This window comes from Myotis davidii, unplaced genomic scaffold (assembly GCF_000327345.1).
Source record: "Myotis davidii unplaced genomic scaffold, ASM32734v1 scaffold73, whole genome shotgun sequence".
In the NCBI taxonomy this organism is placed as follows: Eukaryota; Metazoa; Chordata; class Mammalia; order Chiroptera; family Vespertilionidae; genus Myotis; species Myotis davidii.
Window position 1 is genome coordinate 446734 of NW_006286675.1, and position 14147 is coordinate 460880.

Genomic DNA, 14147 nt, shown 5'->3' on the forward strand with positions numbered 1-14147 from the left:
ATTTTAAAGTTCTGAGAATCTCAGTAATATGTGGACCTTCTCCCTTTTAAATCATTTCCCAAACTTATTTCTTCTGCACCTATTCTCCCCAGAAGCACTTACTAATGCACCTAAAACATACATGAAGCAGCTGGTGTGGGGGACGAGAACTTGATCTGCATTATTCCTCCAGTGAAAAAGTGTTTTAGGAAACAGACGAAGAGAACTTGAGAGAGAAAAGTCAATGGTCCTATCCTCTTGATCCCACAAAATGAGAAAGAACAATTAGGCCCTTAAATGTGCGGTATCTACATTGCTCTTGTGCTTACACTTTATACTGTAATTAAATATAAAGTAAAAGTCATTGAATGGATATTAAGTTTTTTGGGTAGCTGAGTTGTTAGTTTTGTTTTGTTTTTTAACAAAGGAAATCTCTTTATTTACATTTAATTACAGAAATATGGCAGTGCTCCAAGAAAAATGTGAAATTAACCTATAATTTCCCGCTCAAGGAGATCCATTGTTAGCGTTTTAATATATACTCTCCGTTCTAGGTTTTTATTTATTGCCTATCTCCGCTAACTTCACCCATTTTTTATCTGCTCTGTGGAAATGTCTAAGGGCCCTTTAAATAGTGTTTGCTTTGGCTGCTGGGTGTGATATTAGGCTTTACTAATAGATGGCGCTGGAGGGATGTTACAGAAGGAAAGGTTCTGCTTCCGGGTGCTGGTGTGCTTGCTTGGAGGGCTCCTGTTGGCCGACTCTGCAGCATCTGTGATTTTCCCAGCACCCGGCTCTGCAATGCATGCAATTTCTCCATCCCTCAGGGCTTCTCCTGCACCGGCTCCTGCAGCTCTGAGGGCTTGCTCCGTGTCCTGCTCCCGCAGTGCCCTCAACCTCTCCCAAGGTGGCGTCTGCAGCACACAGCAGCCAACAGCTTCTCCCAGCACCTCTGGTCAAGAAGTTTTGTAGCCCTGCCGGCATGGTTCAGGAGTTGAGCCTCGATCTATGAACCAGGAGGTCACAGTTCGATTCCCCATCCGGACACATGCCCATGTGTAGGCTCGATCCCCAGGAGCGTGTGTACAGGAGGCAGGCTATCAATGTTTCTCTCTCATCATTGATGTTTCTATCTCTCTCTCCTGCTCCCTTCCTCTCTGAAATTTTATATATATATTAATTAGTGACCTGGTGCATGGATTCGTGCACATCGAAAGGAAATTAATTAGAAGGTGGCCAGCAGGGCAGGACTGGGCAAGATGGGCTGGACACGCTCTGGAGCCAACCTCCCGCCATCCCTTCCCAGCCAGCCACACCTGTGGCTCAAAGGTTGTCTGCAGAGTGAATGGGGTTCCTCCAGAAGGTGGGGTCCTTCAGCCTGGCCTGCGAGGATCAGGCCAAAACCAGCTCTACGACATCCCCTGAGGGGTCCTGGATTGTGAGAGGGCAGTTCTCAGGTGACGCACCCCAGAATGGGGCTCCCTACCCTCTGGTTCCAGGTGTGTCACCCAAGAACAGCTGCTGCCAAGTCACCACAGCTTGGAAGCTCCTATGTTGAGCATCTGCCCCCTGGTGGTCAGTGCACACAATAGCTATCAGTCAGATGGTCAGACGGTCGGACGGACACTTAGCCTTTTATATATATAGATATATTTCTTTTTTAAAAGAAGTTTTGCAGTAGAGTGTCTCAGGTGAGAAACATGTCAGGAGCAGCTTTCCTGGAACCCTAGAAGGTGTATTTCCACATGTCACAGAGGGCATATATCCTGAACATTTCACCACTAGGAAGCACAGCAACTTCTGTACCATCCAGTATGCTGTGCGTTCTCCAGCCTGGCCTGAGCCTCAGCCCTGTGGGGTCAGAGGAAGACTCCTTTCACAGCTGGGGGTTAGTAGCTATTCCTCACATCTGCTGTCTCTATATTTTTTAGAGTTTGCTTTACTTGTCACTAGCCATTCTTTCATTAAATTAATCCCCTGTCATAGTTAATTATTTTATTTAAAATTTCAAAGCTAAAACTACGTTTTTTTTTCTCTCCTGGGTGGAGCCAGAATAATAACTGGTAAGTTACTGAATTTAATGTTGGTGTGTGTATTATTGTTTCAACTTTAAACAGAACCATGAGCCCCTCTTCACAACATTCTATGTGTTTCTACATCATTGTCTCAGTTGTTGCACAGTAGCCCATGTAGTAGTAGATACTTCATTTTTTTTTCTCTTCTATTTCCTACTGGTTATGTGTATATGTATTTGCGGTTTTCATTTTCCTGAATTCTAAACAGTGCTCTGGTGAACACCCTTTGCTCATAGTCATGATTTCCTTACAATTAACTAACATTCTTTGCTCATATCCGTAATGATTTCCTTACAGTTAACTCTTAGTCACTTGGATATTTTAGTCAGAGGCAAATGATGAACACACCAGGTAAAGTTCATTATATATTTCCAGGGAATATTGAACATATTACTTAGTGGTATAATGAAACTTCAGAAAAAAGTGAGAAAATCGTGGTTTTTATTGTCTTCTGCCAAACTATGCAGGAATCTGAAAAATCTCTTGTGTAACATAAGAACTGAAGCTAGATTTGAGATTGAGCCACTGAATATCAATTATCCTAAATCACTTCTAGCTGTTTTTCTGATTGAATATTTTCCTCATGTTTTACAATTGGGGAATCCACCGCATCAAAATAATGGTAAATGGGAAAGAAGTAAATGATGTGGAATCTCTTGGTGGTTCTCGGAAGGGAGCGTGTTTTGAGAAAGCAAAGTGTGCACCTGAACTTCTTACACAAATTGAGCTTGGCTGATTTCCTGGGATTCCAGAAAGAGAATCCTTGTGGCTTCTGCTGGAAACCCCACACCACTGGCTCAGTTGTTGTTTTCTTGATGTTACTACATCTCCTGTAGTAAATGAACCTGAGGTTAGTTTGAGCCAACAAGGGAATGATCCTGATTGGCAACCATTGAAAGTTCTCTCTCACCAGGAAGTACACGGGGACCATCCCTTCGAGAGCCAGAAGTGCTCATCTTAATTCAGTTCTTGTTCCCCATTTGCTCCTAGATGTTTCCTAAATGAGCTGGTGGAAATATTAGTACTCAGTGAGCCATTTGATGGTTTGCAAGAGAGGCTGTGCTCATCTCAGAACAAGATGTAGCATATATTATGTATAATCTGTATATATAAAGCCTAAGCGACCAAACGAGCGAACGACCAGTTGCTATGATGTGCACTGACCACCAGGGGGCAGCTTCTCAATGCAGGAGCTGCCCCTTGGTGGTCAGTGCGCTCCCACAGCCAACCTCCCATGGCTGGCCCACCTCCTGTGGTCCCCCCACCCTACCCCCCACAGCCAGCCCCAGTCAGCCCCAATCTGGGCGGGCTGACCAGCCAACCTCCTGTGGCCCCTCCCCCTGGTCCCTGGCCGGGCTGAGGGATCCCACCCTTGCAAAAATTTGTGCACTGGGCCTCTGGTCACAATATAATTACAAAAAAAGATATGTGGCATCATTGCTATCATGGTTACTATCATCAACAACACTATCACTTATTGAACACCTGCTATGTAGACAATGTGCCTCTTGTTCATGAATAGATTTAGTTAGTACTCACAAAGCCTTTAAGAAGTAAGTACCACCCTAGCTGGTTTGGCTCAGTGGATAGAGCATTGGCCTGCGAACTGAAGGATCCCAGGTTCGATTCCAGTCAAGGGCACATGCCCAGGTTGCGGGCTTGATCCCCAGTAGGGAGTGTGCAGGAGGCAGCCAATCAATGATTCTCTTTCATCATTGATGTTTCTAGCTCTCTCTCCCTCTCCCTCCCTCTCTGAAATCAATAAAATACATTTAAAAATTTTTTTTTAAAAAGAAGTGAGTACCCATGATATCCCCATTTTACAGATAAAGACACTGAGGAAGAGAAGAGTTAAGAATTTGCCTATGATCTCACAGTTATCCATCTGTTCAGCCAAATTAGACTGTCTGACTCCATGATCAGGTGCGTGCAGTGTCCTAAGCACTTGCTCTACTGCTTCCCACACATTTAGGAGCTAAAAGAAATGGGATAGTTGACCTTCCTTTATATTTAGCAAGTCCTTTCAGCTTTGATTTCATGGATTTTTTGAGAGGCTTCATGTATCATCTAGTATTATCAAATTAAGTTGACTGCATTTTCCCTCTTAATTTACCATTTTGAATTGAATTGCTTAGGTTTATCATGTTTTATAGTGCTTTGTGAGTTAGCATTTGCAAAGTTCCGCTTTCTTACTTTGCTGAATTCTAAATGGCCAGTTTGTTGAAGGACACCAACCAGTATCAAAAAATGACAAAAGAAGTCACACTCATGACATTTTCTCATGTGCTTGTCCAAAATTAATATGTGAATCGGCAAAGATAAGAGTCTGTGGATTTGTAAAATTTCTTCCAGGCCAGCTGTCACTCCATACCTTTGTTTCCCATTTGTCCTAGAACAGCCGTGGGCAAACTACGGCCCGCGGGCTGGATTCAGCCCGTTTGAAATGAATAAAATTATTGAAAAAAAAAACCCGTACCCTTTTATGTAATGATGTTTACTTTGAATTTATATTAGTTCACACAAACACTCCATCCATGCTTCCTTCTGGATGTAGCCATAGTGGTGGGGGCTGAGGCAGAGGCAGTTAGGGGCAATCAGGCAGGCCGGCCAGTGGTTAGGGGCGATCAGGCAGTCAGGCAGTCAAGAGGTTAGGAGTTAGCAGTCCCGGATTACGAGAGGGTGCAGGCCAGGCTGAGGGACGCACCCCCCCCCAACCCCCAGCATGAATTTCGTGCACCAGGCCTCTAGTTTAAAAATAATAAGACAGCCTAGGAGAGATAAGCATTGATACCATTGACAAAAGTCACTTTAATCACAAGGCAGTCAAGAGGAGAAGGAAGCGGGGAGAGGGACATATCAGCAGGGCATGTGAGTGTGGCCCATTCTCAAGTTTCTTAATTGAAATTCTGCTGTTTAAATGTGGGCCACTTCTAGGAAATTCTGTACCATGAAGCTTTTGTTCAGTGTTAAACAATTCCTGAAAAAACAATGAAGGGGACAGGAGGTAATGGGAGATGAAACAGCTAGCAAGCCATAAAGTTAAGTCTAAAAACCAGTGAAGGTCAAACCAACTCCCAATCCCAAGATCTACTGATATCCCATAATATTATAGAATTCTTACCATAGCACTTGCTGTTGATTTATTAGTAGGCAGCATGGCATAAAATAAAAACAACTCAGGATATAAACTAAACTCCCTCACACTATCTTTGAATTTATGGCTAAAAGAACTGCTAGGATTCTATACGTTTTAATATTTAGTTTCTGCGGCAAGTTAAATTGGATCACAAAATCACATGATGCACAAGGGAACACCATAAATATGTAATGCACACCTTCCTTCTAGGGATGAGGAAATTCCAACTAAAATTAAAAAAATGTAATGTGATTCATACTCAACCAAAAAAAAAATCTGTAAAGGAGTTGTTACCAGGAATACCCACTTGTCATACCTCCTAATTTTGTGAGTCATCCACCTCTCACCATCAATCAATAAATCTGGTTTTTCAGCTACAGAATATTTGGGATTGGCTTCATAGGGTAGATTTTTTTTTAAGTGGGCAGAGGAACAAATAGCAAAAATTAAGTAAAGCTGGGACTTTTTGTTTTTAATAACCAGAGTTATACACAATGTTATTTTGGGCTCAGAGCTATAGATTATGCTGCACTTAAATTGAAAGCATACTTATTCCATATTTATAAATATTTAGAGTTTATAGTGTCATGAAAAATGTTTTACAATAGTGAGCTGTAGGAAATTAATTTCTGTTCTGTCTCAAAAAGCTCCATGGCAGGCAATTAATGCATAAAACACCAGCAATTGCTGCCCTAAGGGCTGCGTTGCCAGGAGAAATTACAGACCTCAAATGCCATCATTATCCTGGCATTTATGTTTTTGTGTGTGTGGTCTAGAGACTATATAATCTTAAATTGAATATTTACCTAATCAACAGGCTAAGGGTGACTTCTGGTTTCTGCCCCCTTTAAATTTAGAACAAAGTATCTAGCTATGAATATTAAATTGTTGCTCATATACTAGGGTGTCACTGCTTACAGTTTCACTTCATGGTATATATATATATATATATATATACACACACACATACATACATATACATATATATTTAACAGTTTCACTTCATGGTATATATATATATATATATATATATATACACACATACATACATACATATACATATATATATAACAGTTTCACTTCATGGTATATATATGTATATATACCATGAAGTGCCACCCTATGGTAAACTGGAGGAGATCCAAATGGAGCTTGGTAAAATTTATATATTCTTCTTCAACTTAAATAGTGATAATAAAAATAAAATAAACAACCCATAAGATAAATCAAACAGAAAATAAACTATAATAAAATATAAAGTATTTGGGAACATATTAAATACTTAATTTTGATAAAATTATCAATGTTTTTTTTTAATTTTCAAGATAAATTTGTGCTTGCTTCCACAAACATTTTTTTTTCAATTAGATCTTACGTTTTAAGTGGTGACTATAATTCTAACCAAGATGTTTTAATATTATCTTTCAACTTTTGGTAGTCACCTTTGACAAGAAATGTTTAATCATTTTTACAACCATTCAAAGATTCACAAATCAAAAATTTTTTTGGAAGAATCTGGTTTCTTCTTGCTTTCACATGCAGGAAAAAAAAGCATTGGGATACCTTCTGACAACGTATATGAGACTGAATTCAATCCAAGTGTGTTGTTCCTTTTACAATATGTCACAATAATGATGGTGCAAGGTACAGCCTGTGTTAAAGGCCCTGCACCTATTAGACAGTCATATCATCTTTATGCGAAGACAAGATATGGGGCAACTACCTAAAACCATGCTGACAAGTTCTCCCTGAACTCCCGCTCCTGGCCAGCTGTGCCTCTGCCCTGGAACAAGAGTAGTTCTAGGATCTCAGCAACCCGTTGGCCGCTGTGGCATCTGCATATTCTGTGTATCGGTGTATAAAAAAAGCAACCAATTTCTGAATATTTGTTTATATCCTGCTGTTTTACTGAATTTATCAGTTCTAATAGGTTTTTGCTTTTGTTTTTGTTTTTTTGGGGGTTTTTTTTTGTTTGATTTTTTAGAGTCTTTTGGGTTCTCTATTTACAATATCATGTCATCTGCAAATAATGACAGTTTTACTATTTCCTTTCCAATTTGGAAGCTTCTTATTTCTTCTTCTTGTCTGCTTGCTGTGGCTAGGACTTCCAGTACTGTGTTGAAGAAGAGTGGTGAAAATGGGCATCCCTGTCTTGTTCCTGGTCTTAAGGAAAATGCTTTTAGATTTTTCCCTTTGAGTATGATGTTAGCTGTAGCTTTGTCACATTTGGCCTTTATTGTGTTGAGATATGTACCATTTATTCCCACTTTGCTGAGAGTTTTTATCATAAATGGCTGCATCTAAATGCTTCCTCTGCATCTCTTTATATGATCATATAATTTTATGATAATTTTTTTATGTGGTATATCACAATAATTGATTTGCCAGTATTGTACCAACTTTACATTCCAGGAATACATCCTACTCGATTATGGAATGTGATCTTTTTAATGTATTGCTAAATTCAGTTTGCTAATATTTTGTTTAGGATTTTTGCATCTATGCTCATTAGGGTTATTGGCCTATAATTTTCTTTCTTTGTAATATCTATCTGATTCTGGAAGTAAGATAATGCTGGCCTCATAAAATGAGCTTGGGACTGTTTACTTCGGGTATAATTTTCTCTTTTATTCTAGTCTCTTAATGTGAAACCTGAGGTAATTGATTTAAGATCTTTCTTCTTTTTCCAATATAGGCATGCACTGCTATAAATTTCCTCTTAAGGACTGCTTTAGTGGCATTTCACAAATGCTGATGACTTTTCTTTTCATTGAAATTTAATTCAAAATATAAACTTCCTTTTTGATTTCTTCTTTTGCTCATCAGTTATTTACAAGTGTGTTAAAATTAACAAGTTTCTGGAGGGGGTTTAGAGACCTTCCTGTTATTGGTTTCCCATTTGTACAACCTGAAACATCCTGAGGCTTGTTTCTTGTGTGCATACGTGGGTTTTTTTGTGTTTTTGTTTGTTTGTTTGTTTTGCAGTCCAGAATATGATCTATATTGATAAATGTTCCGTGTGTGGGGGGGTGTGTGAGAGATAAATGTTAATTACATCAAGTTAGTTGATAGTGTTGTAAAAATCTAGTACATCCTTACCGATTTTTCTATCAACTTACTCTTTTGACTGTTTTGCTTCATGCATTTTGTAGATCTGTAGTTTTTGCTTTGTTTGTTTGTTTTTTGCATAGACATTTAGGACTATTATGTCTGTTTGATAAATTGATCCCTTTATCATTGTAAAATTATCTTTTTTAGGTCTGGTAAATTTCTGTGCTCTGAAATCGACTTTGGCTGGAAACCCCTCAGGGTTCTTTATTAATGATTATTGATATCTTTAGTTTTAACACCTTGTCAAATATTTTCTATTGCTCCAATCTGTTTCTGTCTTAAGAATTCAAATATTTTTTTTAGTTTTCTTCTAGGATCACTTTTAGTGTAGGGCTAAGTATTCCACACAACTGAGGCAAGTCCTTCTGAGTTATGTACCCAGTATCCCATGCATCATGTGGTTTTCTAGTCCCAGTAGTGGGAGTTGGCACTGTTCCACCCTGTGTGTACCACTAATCATTAACCTTCTTTTCCTGCTTTCTAATGATTTCTTCACATGACTGGTCTGGTCTCATCAATACTCTGATAAACACTCAAGTAGGCCTCTTTGAAGATCTCTCCTTTCTAGTTTTCTGTTCTGTCAACTCAAGCAGCCTTATCTTTCCAGCCTCTCAGCTCTATTTCCTCCATTCAAGGAGATTGCCAAGCCTCATCTTATTTCCCCTCCCTGCTCTGTGGTCTGAAAATTCTACCAACTCAGTAAGCTGGGGCAATCCCAGGTCTCGCCACAATTGTTTAATATCTCTTAGGAATCACGGACCTTTATTGCCTGATATTCAGTTTCTTGAAAATTCGCTTCATATGTCTTCTGTTTTTCTTTCCTCTCCCTCTCCCTCTCCTTCTCCTCTTCATGTTTTAATATTTTGGATAGCAGGGTGAATCTAGTCCTCATCACATATTCCAGTATTCCATCCTAGCCAGGATTGGGAGTATGTGAGCATACAGAATTGAAGTAATGGTACCATATGATGTTCCTTCCTCTATCGCGCTATTACCAACACTCTCATAGTTAAAATGACATTTCACGGTTCCCTGTGGATTTCCTCAATGTAGTCATGATGCAGAATTCCAATGACAACGGATAACAGGCCACACAATACACCATCTGTTCTTAATGAAATAAAGAAGATTCACATTTCTACACTGTATTAGTGAGGGTAATGAGAGCTGGTGTAACAACAAATCTTTATTTGTTAGTGACTTAACATAAAAACCAAATGTTTACTTCTTGTTCACATAGTGATCCAACATGGTGTTTTTGATTTGCTGATGGCTTTTCTCCATGCAGTGAATTAGAGATCTGGCTTCTTCTATGTCCTGACGCTGCCATTTCCGAGGGCCTCAAAGCCTTTAGAATGTAGCTGGAAAACAGAGGAGAAGATGGTATAGAAGGCTCTGTTCTCAATCACCTCAACCCGGAAGTGACATTCATTGACCTCAGCTTACCTTTCATTAGCAAGATCTAGATGTAGGAGGTGCCGAAACGTACAGCCCTGGCAGCCCAGCATCTAGCAACAACTTTACACGATGGAAGGAAGCAGGCTCTTTGCTAAATTACTCACCATCTCTTGACCTTTTACCCCCTCCTTTTTTCCCCCCATCCTTTCAACTCTGATCATGTGCAGCAGCCTAAATATCGATCCCATGTTTCATCCACACACACTGTCCATGGATCCTGCTTCTTTTGCACGACAACTACAGGACACTGGGCTCCTTTTCATATCACATTCCCCACATTTGGTCCAAAACGATGCCTTACACAACAACAGGTTACTGCTGAATAGTCTCAGAACTGTGGCATTCACATGAAAGGAAAGTGATTAACTTCCAGGGTGTTTGTAGGCCAGAATTGCTGTGCTCCTTACTCTTAATCTATTAACCCACTCCTAACTAGGCAGGTTGGTACCTGTGTCTTCGGGCTTTCTGGATTGCTCCCTTGATGTGCATGAAGAAATTATAGACCCAATAGGCTGGTTTTGAGGACTAAATGAGATATTTAATGTAACATGCTAAGCATGGTATCAGGCAATATTAAAAGAAATCCATAATTGAGACTCTTGTAATTATTAACTAAAGACAGGATATTAAGCAAAAATTGAAATGTGCTTCTGGTGGAGGGTGATGGTATATTGAAAAATTTAAACTTGTATCATTTTCTGCAACTAACTTCTAGTAAGGTTCAATGTGTGTTTGCTGTTTGATTCCTTAAGAGAATGGATTTTTTCTCCTTATCTTATCACATAGAGTCACTTGAATAAGGCCTGAATACTTGTAAGTGGATTCCCTTTTAGGATTTCACCACCCTGTAAGAGGCAGCAGTGCATACTAATAAAGAGCTTTGGCTAAACCCAGAGTTCAGATTCTAGCTCCATTGCTTACCATCTGAGCAACCCTATCCAATCTGTGAATTTTAGCCAGTAATAGTCTTTCACAGGGATAGTATGATGGAACTAGAGGCTCGGTGCACAAAATTCATGCACGGGTGGGGTCCCTAGGCCTGGCCGGCAATCAGAGCTGATCAGGTTCCCTATCTCCCTGCCTCCCTGCCTCACCCCCTCCTCCTTCCCTATCTGTCCACACGCTGCCATAGCATGGTTCCCCACCTCCCCCCTTCTCCTTCCCCGCCGACCGTGTCCACCACCACCCACCCTCAGTTCCCCATCCCAGCCCAGGCGATCAGGACCTGGCGGCTGTGGGGAGGGACTGGGAGATTGGCTGGCAGGCCCAAATCAGGCAATTGGGGCCTGCCGGCCAGGGGGAGGGACCAATCACCACCATGGAGGGCGGGCAGCTGGCTGATTGGGGACTGCTGGCCAGGGGAAGAGAAGGGGGAGGGACCCGGGAGGTTGGCCGCCGGCCCTGAGGAGGGAGCCAGCCCTCAGCCCCCCTGGGAAAGGGGCCGCATCCACTGCCACCCATGCCCGGTTCCCTATCCCAGCCCGGGGACCCCAGCAGCAAGTTAACCTACTGGTCAGAGTGTCTGGTGGTCACTGCATGTTATAGTGACACTTAGCATATTAGGCTTTTCTATCTATAAATATCAGATTAAGGTTGGATGACTTAAATTTACCTTGATAGTCTTTTTTTTTCTCTTTAATCTTGATTAGCCTTGGTCTCCTCATCTATAAAATGGGGCTAATAATATTCTCTTCACAGTGTTTTTACAGTGATTTTAAGGTATATGAACATACAAAGAACCTTGTCTAGAACTTGTAAAATTGCCCAGAACATATTAAAATTATTTCCTTTCATTGATAGTATCTGTGGCTCTTGGCTAAGTGACCCTCCTCTTCATATAAATTAAGCCTTCTGCTTGGCCTATTAGAGTTAACATTAAAAAACCTTCAAGCAACTTTAAGTAATAATACTACATGTAATATTATTTAAGAATAGAATGGCATCCTTTTCCTCAAAGATTTGGCCATTGGAATTATGAAGTAAGACCCTCACTGGATTTTTTGTGGTGACATTTCTGAAATACATGATATGACATTTGCTCTCATCACAAGGTAGAGAAAAAGTAATATCTATTATTTCATGAGCCCTACCCCAGGTTAATTTTAAGATCATTACTAAAGACTCATTCCATTTGGAAATTTAATACAATGCTAGAGGATCTCTCACTACAGACGTTTAGGAAAGCATACAAATAGATTCAGAAACAAATCAAACCAGTCTATGCCACTGAACACAGTATGCCCGGGGAGGCCAGGGCTGAGGTCCACAGTGAACCGGCTCATCGTGTGTAAAGAATGTCTGCCGTGAGCACTGGTGGGAGGCGGGAGGAGTGTGCTCCTGTTAAGCCTCCTCGGTCCTGCAGTGGTTTCTGATTCAGATTAGGTCATTATTGCAGAGAAGCCCTCTTACCCTCATATATTTTTTCTCTGAGACTTGGGACAAACTCAGGCACCACAATATATATTTTTTAAACAAGTAAGAAGCCTGAGAGCTTTTCCTAGTATCTCTCTCATCCCCTTCCTCCTGTTTCTCTGTGGGTGCTCTATCTTACATCACCTCCCCAATTCCTAGAATCCTTCAAGGATCCCAGCCTCTTCTATGTAGTTACCTATTCAGTGCTGTTCACAGATCTCTCTCTCTTCTCTCAGAAACTCTTGAAATAATGTTCATAGCTTTCAATTAAGCATTAAATCACAGAATTTCTTTTATATTATTTAAGTAGGTTACTATGTTTTGTTCCAGTAGCATAGGGGGCAGGGAATGCTACTTGAAGGGAGAGGCTAATACTTGAAGGCAGGCATTGATTATATCTTAAATTACAACGTGCAAACCTGTGATACCGAACACTTTGGCTAAATAAATATAAATTCAATTAAGATGACATGTAATGATGGCTTCATAAAAATGCTGTTTAGAATAACATCAAGATTGCATCAAACTGAATATCTAAACATAGCTAGATGATTATTTAACCTTCCATTTACATGTATTGATATAGTGTAAGAATTTGCTCACTAGAATTTTATTTTCCATGGTAGGGCATGCATTCCAGATGCTTTAAGTGACCCTCTGAGCATCTTTTTAATAGAACCTTTGGACCCTGGTATTACATTTTGGGACTGCCACCACGTGCAATCCTAAAAGTTTTCAGAAAGACTCACTCTTGCTTTTATCTCAGGAGCTGTTTCCATCGAACATTAATCTCCCAGCTGCAGGACTCTTTCCAAGGACTCCGAACTCTCCGTCTCAGTGAAGGGGCTAACCCTGCCAGCTTTCCGAGGGCAGTGAGCTCAGAATGTAGCTGGATGGCGGGGGAACCCAGTGTGATGTGTGACATCACTTCCTTCCAAAGCGGGTGTCCCCTGGGGGCTGCATCTGAATAGGCACAGAAGCCACCACCCGCCCCCCCCACCCGCACTTGCATTTCCAAGGCCAAATGTAAAATGTAAGCATTGTTCTTTGGTGTCCCGCAAGCAGAACATCTTACATTTTCAGTTGTATTTCATTTCTGTGTAGATTTTTTTTTTTTTTTTACTGGTTTGTGAGTGCGTCTCAAATCAAAGCATTGTTTCCGGCCTATCTCATGCCAATCCCTGTTCACCCTCCCATCGCCCACCAGTATAGCAAAGCACAGTCAGTGCACAGCTTTCCTCACATTCACCAGCGGGACGCACCCTACTGTCCTGCCCTCAAAGCCCTGACTTGACAGGAAAGGAGATTTATTTCCAGACACTCACCAGCACATGTGGGACTATCAATGCTTCCTCCGTTCATTCAAGGTGCTAGGATTGAGGAAACACAGTGAATAAAAAGGGCACAGTCTCTCCCTGCATGCAGCTGACAATGCAGAGAGGAAGACAGAGATCCAGCAAACAGGCATGCCACTAATTATAGAACACAACCGCATGCATTTTATAAATGTGCAGTGTTTTGATGGGACATAGGATGAGGAGGAAGCGCTCATCTTGTTTGGAAGCAGGTGATGGAGGGATAACAGATGGACCTTTATATCACTTTATTGAGGCATAATTTATATACCATACTAGTACATTGTACATATTTAAAGTATGTTAAATTATAAAGTATATTAAATTATAAAGTATATTAAATTATATACATACTCACACACACCCATGAAGTCATCCTGACGGTCACAATACCAGCTATGTGATCACCCTTCATGTTTTCTCATTCCCCTTTGAAATCCCTTCATTTCTCATTGTCTTACTATACATTACTTTACATTTTCTAGAATGTTAGAAAAATAGCAGCATGTACTATTTTTTCCTGGTTTGGCTTGTTTTACTCAGCATGATGATTTTGAGGTCCATCCATGTTACTGAATGTATCGGTAGTTTTCTCCATGAATTTATTATTTACTTCCTGCT

At 40.6% G+C, this 14147-nt stretch overlaps 1 protein-coding gene across 2 annotated transcripts in view; it reads left to right on the top strand.

Annotated features, from left to right (window-relative positions):
• The window catches only part of GRM7 (glutamate receptor, metabotropic 7), a 758177-nt gene that overhangs the window by 68195 nt on the left and 675835 nt on the right, over window positions 1-14147 (top strand). The gene's annotated exons all lie outside the window — the stretch shown is intronic.